The sequence below is a fragment of the Leuresthes tenuis genome, unplaced genomic scaffold (assembly GCF_036924035.1).
Source record: "Leuresthes tenuis unplaced genomic scaffold, fLeuTen1.0.hap1 SCAF_17, whole genome shotgun sequence".
Classification (NCBI taxonomy): domain Eukaryota; kingdom Metazoa; phylum Chordata; class Actinopteri; order Atheriniformes; family Atherinopsidae; genus Leuresthes; species Leuresthes tenuis.
Window position 1 is genome coordinate 11593685 of NW_027325371.1, and position 18779 is coordinate 11612463.

Below are 18779 nucleotides of genomic sequence, written 5' to 3' on the forward strand. Positions count from 1 at the left end.
TCACCAGAGGACTGATATGGCGCCGCTTACAGCCACCAAGGTGCAATTTGTTGCATTTGGACTATAACTGTCAGGAAGAGATATACCCTCACTTAAATAGCGGCTCATAATATGCCCCTCTCCCTGTATTATCCTAATTGAACCCATGGGCAGCCAACGCCATCAATGGCTGAGCTCATCTGCAAATTAATAAAACATGGGCCCTCACCAGCTCTATGTCTATGATACAATGTAGAGCTGCTTAGATATACTAAAGGAAAGAGTTTGAGATTGTTATTTGAAGAAGAAATGGAGACACAATAAAATGTTCTCATTTTGTTTGCAGCAATGATGAGCCTGAGTTCTTATGGGTCCCACAGTCCTGCATGTATTCCCAGTGAGCTCCTCTCCTTCCTTCTTCCTTCCTTACCCATAATGGAAATGCTTATTAAAACCATCAAACACCATTTACCTAAACATGCTTTGGCAATTCACCCTAATGCACTGATGTTAGATCAGTGGCTGTAGGGCTTTGGGGTGCAGATTCCAAGTGATTCAACAGGTCATTAGCAACCAATATGTTTTGTTTTCTTACCACTGCTGGTTAATGCCAGGCTACATCTTCCTTAGTCAGAACTGAGACACAGCGGCACCATCAACAAGTGCCACATCAACACAAGTACAGAGGGATTTTGACTTTGTGTTTATTTTGATTGTCTGGATTGAGCCCCAGCTTGATGTGGGAGACGATAAAAGGGGTGGTCATCAAAATAAGACCTGATTCTTAATAACAACACATCCCACGGGACACTAAAAAAGCAGCCAGAGGTTATTAAAGACATCTATCACATCTGTTGGGCAAGCAGTCACTTATTCACATTCCTCCCTCATCCTCTCACCACTGGTAATCACTCCTCTGCTTAACATGAAACCAAGGCCATGGTGACCAAACTTTCTACGTGTCTTTTTCACTCCCACGCAGCTTTATTCTGTGTTACTTTATTTTCCCACATACAAAGCTCAAAGGAGACTTTCAAAGCCTGTGACCTCCTACTGTTTCCCAAAAAGAATGGCCAAGTCCAAAGTGGCATCAATCTCTGAGGGAGGGCAGAACTCCTCCAATATCAACATAACGTACCTGGCCTTGAGTGCACCTCAGAGCTTTTGGTCTATTCAAGGGGCGTATTTTACAGCGCAGTCAGTGTGCACTGATGAAAAAAAAAAACACCTCTTGGACATAAAGAAAGGAATGTTGTAAAACCTGGAAGGCTAAGACAACTTGATGAGCCATCAAGACGGACTGTGATCAACCACAAACACAGAGAGAAAAGGCTGACATCACAAAGCTCGAGTATATGGAGTCACTGATATATGGAACAAAATAGAAAAACAGACTCGCTCTCCAAAGAAAACCGTGAGTAATCCTTGGACAGAGTATTGTTGGAGCTTGCACATGATTCTTGAAAGACTTTGATGCCACAGTGAATGATGGTGCATGCTTGTCTTTGCTGGACCACATACAAAATGGGGTTGTAAAAATATGAATAATAAACAATAAGTCACATGGATTCCCATGAACAAAAAACAAAGATGAATCATTTTCTTTTTGTCAAACAGGATGTTTGTGTTGTAATAAATGGAAAAAGAAAGCATAAAAAAAGACAAACATTCTCACATCCATGTTGCATTTCATTCTCACAGATTAAACAAACCCATATCGCTACATTTGTGGGCTTTTGTTGGAATCTGATCCTGCAGATCAGAGAAAGAGACAGAGTTTTCCTGTTTCAAATCTTTATGCTTGTACTGTACTGTATTTCCAAATAGTGATATGCTCTGTGGAATGTCAACAAAAGCAGAATAATGATCAGCTAATTAGTCAGACTATACATTTAGTTAAAACAGTACAAATGTTGACACAGAGACATTTCTTTTACATCATATGTGTACTTTGAATTTAATGACATCAGCACACTTCAAGAGAGGCAGAGGCAACAAAAGTGCTTCCCAAAGAGCCTCTCTGAAGAAAAGTCTGTTTCATCTACTGTCCATTATCCGAAAAAAATATCATCAGGGAACATGAAGAACTCTCTGAGACAAAGCTGATTACTGAGCCTGCTCTCACCTAACAGTATCATATACCCACATTTTATTTGGACCTTTGTCATCCTAATTCAGGGTAGAAGGCAGTCATGTTTTAACACATTGGGTAAAAAACAATGTTTGTCAATATCAAGCAGTTTTGGTTCCTAAACCTAACCCAAACAGTTTTAGTGATTAAACCTAAAATAGTTGTGACAACCTGGCTGTCTTCTCCAGGGAAGACGTTGCTTATTTCAGCAAGACAGTTTTACGCCACATTCTGCGTGTTTTTCCCCTGAATGGCCCTGCAGTAAGAGAGTCCCAGTGCCTGCAGTCCAGAGCTCAAAATAACTGAAAACAGAAGGGGATTATGAAATAAAAAGGAGGCTCAAACGTTTAAGCCGCTAAAATCACATATCAAGCAAAAAATGAGAGAAAAAAAAAAGCTTTAAAACTATAGCGATTCATCTCATAACGTCTTAACCAAAGCTTCCAGGGTTTTAACTGTGTCACTGTTATCATTCTAAAGTTTAAAATGAGAATATAAACAAGTTTCAATGTTCAGTACATTTGTGCTATTTTCAACTAAAAGTAGTGTTTAAATGATATGTCAATGATTGCATCTTCGGTGTACTTTCCCTTTTTAGTCATGAAATTAAATAAAAACTTTGTCAGGTTTTCTGACAACCACATTGTGCTTGCAGTGAAAATAGGGGTTGACACCGCCAAAGAGTTTACAAAGTGGTTTGCTCCAACTATATTAAAATACTCCCTACTGCTTTGTGCATTAATCATTTACCACTCTGAAAGGGGCCATTCCTCACAAAAATGACTGTTACTTTTGATCCCTGTGTAATAAATTTTACTGCTCATACTTAAGTTCAACTTCTTTTGTAAGGTCGTACATGAATGGTCACAGTAAATGGAATTTTTTTTTAGCTCCAAATTGGAACCTGGAGAGAATGCCAAAAGGAAACCTAATGCAAATCTATTTAATCAAGTGTGGTCTTCTCAACACTTAAGTGTCAGGTATTGGGCTGCCTGCGTTCTTTATAATGATTTACTCCTGTCAAACTTTAGTGGAAAGACAATATTTTGAATGTCTTGTGCTCTGCAACAGAGTCTGATATTGAACTGGAACTAAAACCTGGAGTTTGTTGAAATTTGCCGCGTTGACTAACATTTTCTAAAGAGAAGTCTCTCACTGTCATTGTCACTAACCGTAAAAAGTGGAGCCAAAAGGACATTAAGTGCAGAATTTATGGCCTCTATATATTTGAGTGGAGGGCTGCTAAACCTTGTGAAGTCTCTCTTGGCAGTGCAAGGTTTTGCTTTCTCTGTCTCGCTCTGTTGGTTTTTTTCCCTGTTGCTTCAGAGTGCCTACATTTTCCCTTTCTTTATTTTCATTGGCATTTAAAGAGCACGGTGCTCTGTTGAATGTGCTCATTCAATAGTGAACTTTTCAATACAGACATGCCCACACCGATACATTAGAACACAGGCACATGTACACACACAAAGAAAAGCAGCCGTGAACATGGAGAGAGTCGACACTGACTCTCCTGCTCAATGCCACAGGACACTGGAACCCAGCAAGTTTCAGACATGCACCAGATCTGAAAGCATTTCTTCCCGTCTATGCTCATTATTGTCGGGAAGCATTAATTGATTGGTTTGGTTTCTGTTCCCCTTTGTGAGGTGGATTTAGTCCTGGCTTTATGGAGGTTGCTGAAGTCTATTCAGACCAGACCATTCTCTTTGCCTGATGGAGCAAAGCACAGCGGTGGAGAAATCCCTGTCTCAACCTTTATTGATGGAAATCACGCTTGTATTTTTTTAATCTGCCATCTCCCGGGGTCTCATAACACTTTATAGCTTTATATGTCTCATCAGGTTTTATATTCTAGGGTCATACAAAAGATGGCTTTCCTCATTATATTTTTTTCATCTTTTGTTTGCTTTTTAGAATTTCATTTTCGACTCCAATTTTCTTGACCTTAGACATTTTCTGCAAAATGAATGAGCAGACAAAGTTGCTAGAGAGTCTGTCAACCATTAGAATAGTTTAAAGATTTCCTACACTGATATGGTCTAAAATGATATCTGATTCTCACACCAGTCATACATGTCAATAATGAAAGCCTGATTGAGCACGTAAGATTAAAAAAAAGTAATAAAATGATAATTTCATTAAATATTATATTATTACGTTAATACGTAAACATTCCAATTTTATGATTTATTTACTGAGGACAATAATCAATGAACTCATAGAATTTTAGCCCATTCATCCATAAAGAACAGCTTAAACTCTGGGATGCTGATGGGTTTTCTTATATTAACGGTCCAGTTTAGGTCTTTCCAAAACATTTTGTGTAAGATTACTGTCTGACACTCATCAGTTTTAAAAAAATTAACACAATACTTTACATGGTAACAATAAAAATGCTACTAATACATGCTTTTTGATTATGCCTTGCTGCATAACCTTTTCTTGAGTTTAAGTTCACAGACATTTTCCATTTGATTACACTTGTATGATTCAGTCCATAATTCTATCAATGTTTGTGAGCCATCCTGGTCTGGATGCAATGAAAATGTCACCACACAACTGAGAAGAGTTTCTTATTCTGAAAATAAAAAAGAGAAATAAAGTTCTACTTTGACCTCATCTTTATGCAAAGAGCCCTGTGGTTTGTCAATTTGGTCCTTACAAAAAAAAACTGCAAGAGGATAGAAACTTTATTTTGAATAATGGCTTGGCTCATTGCAGCAGGACAAAAATTATCTTGAATTTCTTTTTCTTCTCAAAATCTATCTGGCTCGATTGGTAGGTTCCAAAAGGTTTGATACATTTTCCAGCCTGCTGAGCATCAGCAGCTCTTTTTCTTCTCTTCTGTAATATGCTAAGAAATCCCATTCGTTTTGGCCATAATGTGCTTTCACAAACAAGATCATATTTGATAAATTCCTGCTTTTGGATTTCATAAAAAGATGAAACACTCAAACTACGCCTTCATCCCATTAACCAGAAATACTTGCCACAAGTTTCACCCCTACATTTGCTGATATTAGATGCTTGTGTATTTTTGCCTCTGATGTGCATTTAATACTGCTTCAGTAAATAAAAAGCCAAGTTATATACAAATATCAATCATTCAATTGGATTCTTCGAGAACTTGTGTTAAAATAATTTGCATCATTTTCATGTAGAAATATAGAAAATTCTAAAGGGTTCACAAACTTTCAACCACCACTTCATAAGCTCTATGAAATGTAAAAAAAGATAGCTAAATAAAAATTGTCAGCGTTTAAATGTAAGAACTATCTATCCATTTCTATCCACCTGCTTAATCCAACTGTAGGGTCACAGGCCTATCCAAGCCATCAATGGGCAAGAGGCAGAGTACACCCTGGACAGGTCCCCACTCCATCACAGAGACAAATGAGACAAACAACCACACTCACATTTACTCCATGGGACAATTTAGAGACACCAATTAACCTAACATGCATGCTTTTGGATGGTGGGAGGAAGCCAGAGTACCTGGGGAGAACCCATGCATATATAAACTCCACACAGAAAGGCCCCAGCCAGGAATTGAACCTGGGACCCTTTTGCTGTGAGGTGACAGCGCTAACCACCACACCACTGTGCAGCCCAAAATAGAAAACTACACAGTTATAATTCCAAATTCACCTTATAGTATGAATACTGTATGTGTGTAAGTATTATGAATAGATGCAGTTGTACTGTGCGGCTACAGTTTATGTTCTGCTTTTTAATGGATTTAACCGTGACAAGACCCTGAAAGTATATGTACACACTTGTAGCTATGTTCCACTAATTAAAAGTTTAGCTGTTTTTCCTCCAATAAAACAGCCAGCGTGCACATTTCGGCTTTAAACATCCTCCACATCTCTGATCTGCAGCAACTGGCAAGAGTATCAGGATCGAATAATCAAAAATAGTGATGTTGCTTATTTAGACTTATTATTTAGACAAAACTTTTTGTCCCTGCGTTTTTATTCCTTTCTATTAGACCCACGTACACACACACAGCAACAGCTCATGCAGATGGTTTTATGTCCACATCTGGCAACAGCTGGAGTTGTGAGCACATCTGTTCCATTCTTGGTGGAAACAGAGTGGGTTGTTGCTGCTTTACTACTAACTCTCTTTTACATATTTTCATTTTTCAGTCCACCTCATGACCACAGCAGCCAAAATCCAAGTGGAATTTTTTTGTGTTCCCATTTCAGGCAGAGCAGTCTGTATCATGCTTTTCCCAAAGGGGAGCAAATGTATGCCCACATCTCACACTTTACACACAGACACATTTTTGTGTGTGTGTGTTCTTTTCAGACCAGGGTATTTTTCTTCTCATGTCTACATTGACATTGACGAGGCCAGTGAATTTCTTTGTACTGCTGTGAGCAAGACACTCTCAAAGTCATAATTTCATCAGCTGCAGGGATTTGTTGAGTGGTACAAGAACATTTTGCTATCAGAAACCACATCTACATCACACTATAACATGAGCAGAGTGTCTACATTGGACAAAACACAATTGATGCAAATAACTGAATTTGAAAAAAAGTTGAAACCTGAATTACAGCTCAAGACACACGACCTGTCTCTTACTCATTTAATTTTACTCTCTAGTCTCTTCTTTCTGGTAGATGCATGAGACCTATTTCCTTTCTCTTCCATCACCTTCTACTTCTCTACATCTTACTTTTTACTTGCCCCAATCTGCAATCAATCTGCTGTTCATTTCATCTAATGAGCTCATTAGGGTGTCCTAAGCAATGGTGATTGATAATAATGGCTTAAGAATGTCTCATGGATTCTCTTCTATATCAGGCTTGTAAAGTTAAGGCCCTCTACATTAAAATCATGGGTCAACTCTCCTGTATTTTGTTGTATTTGGTCTGCAAGTTAGCAACTGCCACCTCCCTGCTTTACTTTATCACAAGTGAAACTGGTTTGTATTAACACATTTGTTTAGGCTGCTAATACCCATTTCCGTAAAGCCTCCCTTACCAAGGAGTGAAAATGCTTTACCAATTAATCACTCCTCTGCAGCATTTTCCTTCCACAGGTTTACGTTACATCATAGTTTAACATATTTTACACAATTACAGAGATGAATGAGTGAAAGCAAATGTTAACAGTAGACATCATATTATTCCACCCTATCAAAACAAAGGAAATGTGCTACAGTCGGTCAGTTTGCTGAAAGTCTTTAATTTTTATGGCTGCGCTTTTTAACAGCCATGACTGATGGAGCCATTTGACTTTAAAGCTATAAGAGCGCCTGTTTGTAATGCGGGCAAGTTTGTGGGGCCACTGGCAATATGTCTGAGGACATGCTGCAGCTTTGTGTGTATACCGCTTGTGTGTTTGCATTTGCATGTGTGAGAGTGTGTGCATGACAGCGGGAGAGGGTGATGGAAAAAAAGAAAGAAGGGGGGCTGATCATGATAATTTGGGAGGGGGCGTGTTTGACAGAATTTGCACCCACATGAATAGCGCACAGTCAGCATGCAAGCTCAGATCACTTCAATAGTTTCACATCAACCAATTTAATGGCACAATCCTTGGCCAGTTAAGTTTTTATTCCAAATCCTGTCCATAATCTAATGGCCTTTGAAAGTCTGCCACTTCCCCCTGGCTGACAGGTTGTGCATTTGGATCTAATTGAATCCATTTACATCCTGCACAAATGGAAAGCACATGGAGGCCTACCCACCTGGTTCTGATCAGCTACTGAGTTGGGAGAGCCACACTCTTTGGAGTACGCCTCGTGCCAGCAGGGATACGCTACATGGTGCAGACTGAGAAGCCTGGAAGAGAAAAGGAAGAAGGGACACCTTTTGATACTACTCTCAGCTCTGATTAAATTCAGTTTGAGTTCAGCCGCCCCTTTTACCCTGCTGTGTGTCCCTATCTGAACAGACTGTGGGCTTTTTCAGTTATGATATTTTACCACAAGGGGGAGTCTGGCAATATCTACTCATGTATTATGACTGTTGATGTAGCTGATGTAGACCCAAGAACATTTATATTTTAAATGCAGCTAGGCCTCTCTGATTTAATGTTCAACTAATATTTTGATAATGATTAGATTTTTAGTATATCCTGTTTATGTGATGCACATGTAATCATCTAATTTCTTGTCCTGGTTTTGAGAAACATGTATATGCAGCCTGGAGGACTCAGATAGCTCGAGATCAGACAGAACCTTAAACATTTGATGAGAAACCTGTGTAAAGTAATGAGCATTTATGCAGGGATATGAATGATTTTGTTTCCTCGTGTTCAATGTTCCCACCATGTTTTGAAAATAAGTAGAACCAGGCTATGACTCAAGACAGTGATCAACATTACAGATGCTGCCGAGTACCAGTTTGAAGGCTAATTAGAAGCAGTTGTCTGTCAGTTTGATTTGACTATCAGCACTCATGAGTTGTCAAAGCAACACGAGGAACTGACAACTGACAGATTTCAGGCCAATTCGTGTGGACCCTGCATGCAGAACCATTGGAGGTGATCATGGGATGTGTGCCCAGTGCTGTGTTTAGCAATGCATGAGATAATTAAGTTAGTCAAAAGTAATTTTATGAGAAAATTGATAGTTTGAAGTTTGAAGTTTTCATAGGCAAAGAAAGTTTACAATTCGGGGCTTGAAGCTGTGGTAGTGGGGTCAAACACCACTGTTACCCTGCAGCTAAGTCTGTACTTATACTGTGTTAGTCTGACTAAAACTGGACTTTGAAAATATATGATAACGTGTTATCAATTTTGGACTATCACGCCAAATTAGGAGTCAAGTTACTTCCGCATGTATCTGTTCAATGGGACTCAAACTGGCCGGTGTATTCTGCATATACTTACAGTTCCTATTAAGAGTCTTTGATCCGGAAGTAATACAAAGAGCTGATACCCAGAAGAAGAAGGCACCACCAACAACAGAAAATAAGTGTACACATCTCATTTATCCAAAAAATGAGAAAATAAAAATTCATACAGCATTCACATTTAAACGTGCAGAGCTGTGAAGCTGTCCAACCACTCAACATGGTAACAACTTTCCAAAAGCTAATTTGTTTCATAATTGTTTTGAAAGGTGACAGGATATCAATCTGAAAAAAAGCCTAATAATAACAAGCTGAAAGGTCTCACTGATCATAGAAGAGTTTGACATTTGGTCATTTAATTGATAACCTTTGCGTGTATACTGACGCCTTGGATACTGCAACAAGGATAGAAGTCCAGTTAAATGGCTTAAGCAAGCTGCAAGTGTAGCTCTAATCTAAATTAATCCAAATTTAGTTGCGTTTCATGGTGGTGTGATGGTTAGCACAGTCACAGTGAGAGGGTTCCAGGTTCAACTCCTGGCTGGGGCTTTTCTGTGGAGAGTTTGAATGTATGTGTGTGGGTTCTCTCTGGGTACTCTGGCTTCCTCCCACTCCTTGTGAGTGTGTGTGTGGTTGTTTGTCTTGTGTGGCCCTGTGATGGGCTGGCAACCTGTCCAGGGTGTACCATACCTCATGACTGATGGATTATTTATTTTTTTCCCCTTGTCCTGTCCAGCATTATGGCAGCAGAATTGTAATCTGAATACCTTTTATGGCAAACAGATTTGCTTTGGAAAGGGAAGCTTTATAAATGTAAAGCTCCCCTTGATGCCCATCAACTGCCCGTTTATTTATTTTTGTTTACAATATATAACATGTATTAGAGCCGAACTGGACCGGGACACAAGGAAAGAAGAAGAGGAAACAGAACAAAAATAGAAACAAAAACCAGACAACCAGCTGCGACACCTGTAAAAACAGAACAGACGACAATCCACGGCCTCTGTTGGGAATCCAGCCTTAGCGCCTCCAGGAGCACCTGAAAGCAGACAAGCAGAGAAAAAAACAAACACACAAACAAACAAAAACAAGCACAATCAGGTATTGGGTGGGGCGTCTACCCAGGGGTTTGGGGGTGCTCGGGCTCCTGGGGCCCGGGTCCGGTGCACGGCCCATGTCTGGGCGGCTGGGGCCTGGCGGGGTCGGTGGGCCGTTGCCCCGAGTTCCCGGGGGGCCTCTGCCCTATGTTTATGGGGGCTTCCTCTGCGGTCTTCTGGGTGGATGCGTGGTTGTCCCTGCAGTGGGCTTCCTGAGTTCTGTGCTCTGTTGGGGCTGCTGGTGACCTGGCCTCTGCCTGCTTCTGATTGCTGTGTGTGTGTGTGTGTGGGGGGGGGGGGGGGGGGGGGGGGGGGGGGGGTTGTGGGGGGCTGTGGATTGTGGGTCCTGTGCCACGGGTATTGCATGTTCACACACACACACACACACACACACACACATTCATTAGCCCAGTAGCATGCTTGTTAAGCAGTTGATGTGTTATCCTATCGTTTCAGGTTATCTATATCCACAGTTGTGTTGTATGCGATTGCCGCTACTTGTGCTTGTTTCTGACTGATGGATTAAGCAGCTATAGAAAATGGATGGATGGACAATTTTAGTCCAATACGTGACTTTCTTATAATGTCATGGAAATTTTCTGAGTGTTCTTCTGCCTGGCTTTCTGCTTCTTACTCTTCTTTTTATTTCAAAATCCTTTTTTTTTCAGTTAGTGTAGTTACAACCTGTTTTATAGGGTTATGAACCTAAACCACATGGTAAGCTGTACACGTTGAAAAAATTTAGAAGGTTGCAACAACTACTTCTTCTCATTTGTGGCTCCATGATGGACGAACAAGCTGCCAAATGTTATCAGAGCAGAGGCATCCCTCTACCTTCAAGAATCTCTTAAAGACTCATCTCATCTGAGAACACCTCATTTCCCAGCACCTCTATACACCCATCAAACCTACACCCATCAAACCCGCACTCACCTGCACTTCTGTATCTGTTCTACTTGTACTTTGTCATATGAATAAATTGAAACTGATATTGCACTTGGTGCATAAACCAGGCACTCTTACCACACTGAATTTTGAAAGTCCTTTCTTCATTTTTAAGCCACTTTGGATAAAAGCATCTGCAAAATAGCTAAATGCAAATGAAATGTTAAGCATAACAAAAACATCATGTCTTGGTGTTTAACAGACCATCCGAGAGCATCTATTGGATTTTAGAAATCTCACAACAGGAGAAGCAGGCTCAAAAGAGACCTCCAGCTGAAATACATGATGTGCTGCACAGTTCATGTCCATCTGCACAATGACAATGGTTTTTGTCTGATGGCTATTTCAAATAAACCCTCTGGATACTATATTTGAGATAGTCCATGAATTTTCGCAGAGACAGTGCCTGAAATTGTTCTCTTTTCCTGGTTGTTTGATTGTTCACGAGCACAGTAGTTTGACAGTTTCAGGAAAGTGTTTTTAATCTCTGTGTTTTCATGTGAACTTACATGGATGCACAGACTTACACACTTAAGTTTACGTATAACTGTAAGTTGAGAACTTTAAATGTGCTGAAAGGCTTCTTTTTTTTTTGTCATTTTAAGACACGCAAGCTGTTTCCAGTCTCCAAAGCTAAACCACCACTGGCTGCCAGTAGTAGCTTTGTATTTACCACACAGACATTTGAGTGGTGTCATTAGAGTCATCTCTTTCCTGGCAACTGAATTTTCCAACATTGTTCCTTTTAGTTCTTACATTAATTGAATACAATGTGCTTTCTTTGTGTCACCATTATAGTGTCATGAATTTTTGCAGGCCAGTGTCCATGTTGTGAGTAAAATTGCCCTGTTAGGGTTAGCAGCATGTGGAAAGTAATATTTATGTGTCTGAATGAATTCACAATCTGGTCATTGTGTACGGCCTACATTTATGCTAGTCTGCAAATGGATGTGGTTAATGGGGGCAGTGAGTAACATCATGACCTTGCTCAAGTCCCCCTCAGTCCATCCCAGCCCCACCTCATCCCACATCTGGTTCGACCATCTCCACCTCAAACCCCTGCTAGTCACCCCCACCTGCACCTCATCAATCCTGTGTGTCATCATCGCCACATTTCGGGCTATCGCCAAAGTAAGCCATGACATGAAGACGTGAAAATGATGAATGGACTTTTCCGCACAGGAAGCCACAATGAATGAAGAGACACCCCACCCTCAGTCTTCTTTCCGTTACATTTTTCACTTTCATGCCTCTGCCATGTCTGTCTGTTGTGCACTCTCCTTACATGGAGAAGATCTCAGCAATTAAGCTCAACAAAGTCTAGCCTTTTTTTTTCCCTAATAAGTTTGAGGATCCACAGTAGCTACCAAATCAATGTATCTCTTTAGTGGGCATATAAGTCTTATAACATTCTACCTTCACATGACAGATTTAGCACTTTCTACATCTCTGACTCCCTCTTTTTTTTTCTCAATATGGTCAATGAAACAGTGCAGTTCTCTATCTAAGACTAGGTTGGACCTCACATCCCCAAATAGAAATATTACAGTGAACCTTTACTGTCTGTATGCCATCACTTGTTGTGCCTACATTCAGTATTCATAGCATGTTCATTCATTGCTGGATAATACTGTTCATTGTTATTAACGACTTGCTGGAGTTTTATCTGTTGTTGATGTGAATAGAAGTCCCATTGTGTTCCAGAAGAGATTATCAGCCTCAACCACCATAACTGTTGGCTGTAAGGCTTCTGTTCAACACATATGTAGTGTCCCTGACTGCTATAGAGATTCTTATAATGTCTCATGACTGAGACATTCATCCTTAACTTTGCTCAGACATGGTTAGTATTTCTATAAATTGTGGTAATTTTTTCTGTCATATGATTTTAATGTTTGTCTCAGGGTGTGTGTTAAGGCTTGAGGCGCCAGGTTTTGAACAAAGCTGGCTCTTAAAATCCTTCTATAGTCAGTGCTTATGTTTTACTCCCATGAACTTTAGCTTCCAATATCAGACCAAAGAAACAGTGCCTTGTTTGTACGCTCCCCCAGGGCAAAGTGGCACTGGTAGATATTAAAGAGATTCAAGCCTCCTTTGTCTGGAGGACTGAAGCCACTCCTACTCTATCCCCCAAAACACAGTTTAGCAGCTAAGCTTTAATAGAAAATCTTCATCGTGAATGTATTAAAAGTGGGTATGAATGTTAGAGAGGAATGAAACAGTCAGACTTAAATACATTTTCTTGAGATCATTTGTTTTCTAAGCCTTTCAAAATAATTCTCCATGGAGTTGCACAATTTGTCTGACATCAATTATTTCAAATAAGACAAACTGCTCTTGCTATGAGCACCACGCGCAGCGGGGAAGATGTGAATATTCAATAAAACATACATAAACAACTGCAGCTAATTACCTCAAAACATAGAAGTTTTAGGTTGTCATATGGCTTCTTGAAGAGTATTTCATCACAGTGTTTCAGTATCAATATTTGGAAAGATTCCCATTATGTAATTTGATTAGCGGACCAGGATTACAGTCATCCTATTCTCATGTACTATTACTGGGAAGAAAAACAATTAAGATGTGCATGTAAGCTATGAAGGAGACAATGCCCATGCACAGGAACACCAAAGGATAAAGCACACACATTTACGTAGGCACACACACAAGTCTCATTTAATCCTTTATGATGCGCCTGGAATTTGTAATGATTTTAATTAGGAAAGGTGCAGTAGAAATCAACTCCATGGCAGCGCTGAAACTCCAGGGTGCCTGGAGCCAATTAAAAATATGTGCTGATCAAACAGCCTGCCCTCGCTATACGTGAATATCTCCAGAGTCTATGCTGCAGCAGAGGGACGGCCAAGCTCAGGGCCTTTTACTCTCACCGAACAGGCTACGGAGGGGCAAGTGTTGCACAGCTCCACCCGTCAAAGCGTGGCTCTGGATTCAGTTGGTTCCATCAGCTGTGTTCGTGGGTGACAAAGGGCCAAGAAAAATCCTTTAGTTCACAATCAAACATTTGTGAGAAAATGTCACACACCCATTAGATCCCCACAGAGACCTTTTTTTTCACACAAGGGAATAGGCCCAGCCCACTTTTCTCTCACACTTCTAGTGAGAACATCACATTAGATTAAAATTATTTGACAATTTAGACCGACAATTAAGGTTGTTATTAATTACAGTGTTCCCTTTTGTTTCCAGCAATCCCTGTGATGTTGCCAGACCCTGGAGTGCTCAGAATAGATCCTGTAAATTTAAATGAATGTGAAAGCTACTTATAATTTCAAAATGTTAATATTCTTGAGGAATCCTTCATCTCTGTCACATCCTTTTTTCTCCCTCCTCAGCAAAGTCCCTCCTCCCTCTATCATTAGACATTTCTGTCCCTGGTGATTAATGATTCTAATGAGCATGTGCAGCCATTCACTCTGCCACACATTATTCTATCCTCTGGCCCAGGCCATGTGTCATGTCCTCCTGAGGATGGGGAACACGGCTCTCTGGTCATATTTAGCCAAACAAAATATTAGCTTACTGTATATCTTTTACAATAGCTATGTGAGAGGGGCAACTGTTACAAATGAAGACCTGAAAAAACATGTAAACACTATGCTTTCATTTCCATTACTACATTGACATTATGTTTTTGATAAAAATCTGAATGAAAAAAAGACATGTCAGACACAGCTGTATGTTCTGTGTTCTGTAATCGAAGTTAGCGCTTTGTTGGCAAATTGTTTACAATTAGAGTTTCATTTTCAACTCTGTACTGAGTTCAGTCACCCTGCTGAAAGACATGTACTTTCTGTGGAGCATTTTATAGGCTATAATTCAGCATGAAGTTATTTGTTCTCTCGCTCTCTGTCTTGTTTTGTGCTGTTCTGTCAGTTTGGAAGATCCAAATTAAAACTTTTCCTATCCTGAAAACAGTTGAAAAAAGTCATTTAAGCGTGAATCATGGAAAAAAACTGTTGTCATATTCCCACTTACTATTACTGAAAATTTTAGTGCACATGTTGCTCACTAACATGTCTACTGCTGATTTTGTCTCTTACCCACTTCAGCGTTGCAAGCATTGTTAAACTTTAATCTTTGGCAGACACTGCAAGCTTGTCAGGTGGGCGACAGGAGTGATAACTGCATTGCTGAAGATCCATAAAAAGGCCACCATCTTTGGGACTTGCCTCAGCAGAGACTCTGAAATACAGCTCATAACTTTTATGTTAGAACCACAGTTGGCCATTGGGATGTGAAATTAATATGACAGAAGGGCCATCTGCCATAGGGGAACACAAAGGCAACCAGGAAAACTGGCTTAGGCCTTACAGAGGACATCTTTAATTGGATACATCATGCACAAAATGATATACGTGTCATATAAACTGATTTGTTGTAATGATGACTGAGTTGGATTTATAGTAGCCTGCAAAAATATGCAAGTAGAGAGACAGAAGGGAAGATGCCTAGAAGAAAAAAACTAAAATAAAACAATTAAGTGTAGCTCTATTATTTTCCACTTAATGTCCCAAATTGAATAGCTGTAAATCAATTCTTTGTATTACTCAGATCATTCTACTTGTTTTCAAAGTCCATGACATTTAAACGTGTCCTGACTTTGTGAATGCTAAAGCTTTTAATTACATTTTAACTAAGCTACACATTATCAGGGCAGCAGCCTGCTGTGCTGCAAGGCTTCAAAGAAGGAATCCATACTGATCATTTGTCAGTAGGCTAACCGATGTCTACACACCTACCAGTGGTGCATAGTTTTTAATATTCTGTCACATTTTCGCTCACATGTCATTTTCTGGCTTTAAACATATTCAAGTCTGATGCCAACATTTGAGAGAGTTTATTTATTCAGACAGAGCCACGGTGCAAATTTAAAGTTTCACAAATTGTATTATATATGTCTTGAATTTGTGTCGCGATTAAGTGTTAAGGGTGGCTTTTTGATGGCATTTATTGTTTTCTGATAAACAAACTGGATGTTCACGATAAATATTTTCTCTTTGTCACATTCAATATATGAAGTCTAACAGTCTCCTAAACAGACAGAAGAAGCAAAAAACTGTAACTTTCACGTATTCTACTATTGTTTATATATAATTTCCTGATAATCCAGTCCTTCTTTTCTCTTTTGACTGCATGCATATTAACAGTCAACTTGAGACAGGCTCTGCTGCATAACATCTGTCTTATACGCCTGACAAATAGACAAATAAATAGTCTTCATTTGCACCTTTGACTGTGACAAGAGATCGTGGCGTGTTGATTTTCTGATAAACTGGCATTAGAGCCCAGAATATCCTAACAAATCAGGCCTAACAAGCATTTATGCTGCATGAGATGAGGAGAATGAGGAGTGACTTGTGTAAAATGAATGAAGAAGCTTGTGTGAATTTAAAAGAAGAACACAAAGAGCTGATCTAACTTGACAGAGCTAAGTCTACCGGGCTGGTGTCTAAAGTCCTGAAATCCTAAAATCTTAAAGTAGATGACTGCTGCCCAGCTCAGTGATGTGACGTCTATGTGCTGCTTCTCCAATCTGCAGCTGGGCACCACACACAAACCCCCTTGTCGTCTATCAAACAAGGCCTTTTTGGCAACAACAGCCATCTTGCTCACAAGGGGAACATCCCGTTAAGACATTAACACAATTTATTGACACGATCTATTGGAAATAGTTAACTCAGTTTATCAGTTGCAATCGTTTAGTTTTAAATAAGCATAAAAATGCACAATTCACTTTAATTCCTAACAGAAAATAAATGTATAAAAAAAACAGTGATGAAAAAATGTTGACATTCGCCCAGGGGGCCCGTGGAGCTGCTGGGGAAACATCTCTGGCCTCCTCAAACGGTAATGAGGGGGTTGAAGTACAACGTCAGGTTTGGTAAATTCAAAGGTAAAGATGGTCAAATGCACAGGTCTGCAACACAAATGATCACATCTTCCATTCATACGCTCATAAGCCTTTCCCGCTTCAGTGCAACATTTTTTTAGAAAGCTGACCATACACCCTAAATTATAATAATGATAAAAAAACCATCTTAAATTTATCTTTGGTTACTAATTTAGGAACCTAGTATATATTTATTATATGTGTGCGTGTGAGACACGTTTTTGTGTGTGCATCCTATGAGCTCTGCTATACCTTGACATTCTGTGCATTGGTTGTGTCCGTCATATACTTCCAATGCTCCTCTGCCTTCACACAATGTATGATATGAATTAACAGATTGCTTCTAGCCTTTTGCCCACACTGAATCACAACGAAATGTATTATAGATAAAAAATGCCCCCTTTTTTAAGAGTTGTATCTTGGCATGAATTATGTAAAATAAAATAATTATATACAAATATATATAAAAATATATATCTATCTATATCTAAATATATATATATATTTACATGGTGTAAAGATCCATGTTGAGTTCAGTTTTAAATACAGTCCAAGTCTTCAGTAGGCTTCTGGCTATGCCATATGCCACAACAATTCAAGCAGTTTTTCTGCCCCCACCACATAGACACACACACTTACCTCCTCCCATCTCCCAGATTTAGATTAAGCCAATCCATCCATGATAAACACAACACACAATGGTTACGAATGCTTTTAAAACACAAAAGATTTAATTTGTTTTCACTATGTTGTGCAATCTATACTATGTGATTCATTGCAACTTAATGCATTTCGATAGTCACCCACAAATACACACACACAGGTCATAGGTTATCTGTTGTCAGTCATCTTGATATGATTTCAGACCTCATGTGGTTGAAAGACTTCACGTGAAAAAAATTGGATCAGTTTTGGGTTGTTTTTTTTTCCAAGTCAAACCTTAACAAACCTAATTCCAAATAAGTCCACGTATAGCTGAAAGGTTGGGTAAATCTGTTTGAAACTACCGATATTACTTTAATCTCCTTAGAGTTTTGGACTGAATTTACAAATCACGTATATTTTAATAGCATGAATCCTGGAGGCGATCACGACCAAAAGTTCCCCAGGATCGTCCGCTTTTAGTGTTCTTGAGTGTAGCCTGTTTTATATGCTAAAATAAAAGACAATGAATTTGTCTATCCTTAATAGCAAAGGGCCCTTTATCCGTGTGTAGCTGTGGGTGGGAGGCACAAACTGTCAATCATCAATGCTTCATTGATCAAGGACAATCGTCGTTGTAAGTCTTTTTTCTTAAGAAATCACTCATTCCGCATTAATTATCGCCCTGTATGTCTGTGTGTGTGTGAGCGTGTGTGTGTGTGTGTGTGTGTGTGTGGGGGGGGGGGGGGTGCGCGTGCACATGCACGTATTAGCGCGTGTATTCTCATGTGTGCAGCTCACCACTCTTCGACTATCCCACATTGCATGTGCTCATTTGAAAAGAGCGCACTATGAGATGAAATTCCAGCACCTTCTGCTAAAATACAAGTTAGTATTCAAGCAATGCAGCCGGACGTTTGAGAAACACACACACACACACACACACACACACACACACACACAGTGCGTGCAGTGCAGCAGTGCATATCATTAACGCATTGAATTTATTCCAAAAAACAACACAACAAAAGACAAAAAAACTGAAGGAAAGAAATATATATACATATATTTATTATTATTACAGCAATTTGAAGTAACTAATAACATCAAAGTTGTTTCTCACATTTCATCTGTCAAAAGGAAAAAAAAAACAGAAACAAAAGCTAACAATGATAAAAGGAAAAAAAATCCGATTCATTTCTCCTTTGTCTGACCATGAAGTCGAAATAATAAAAAAAAAATTAAAAATGACGTATGAA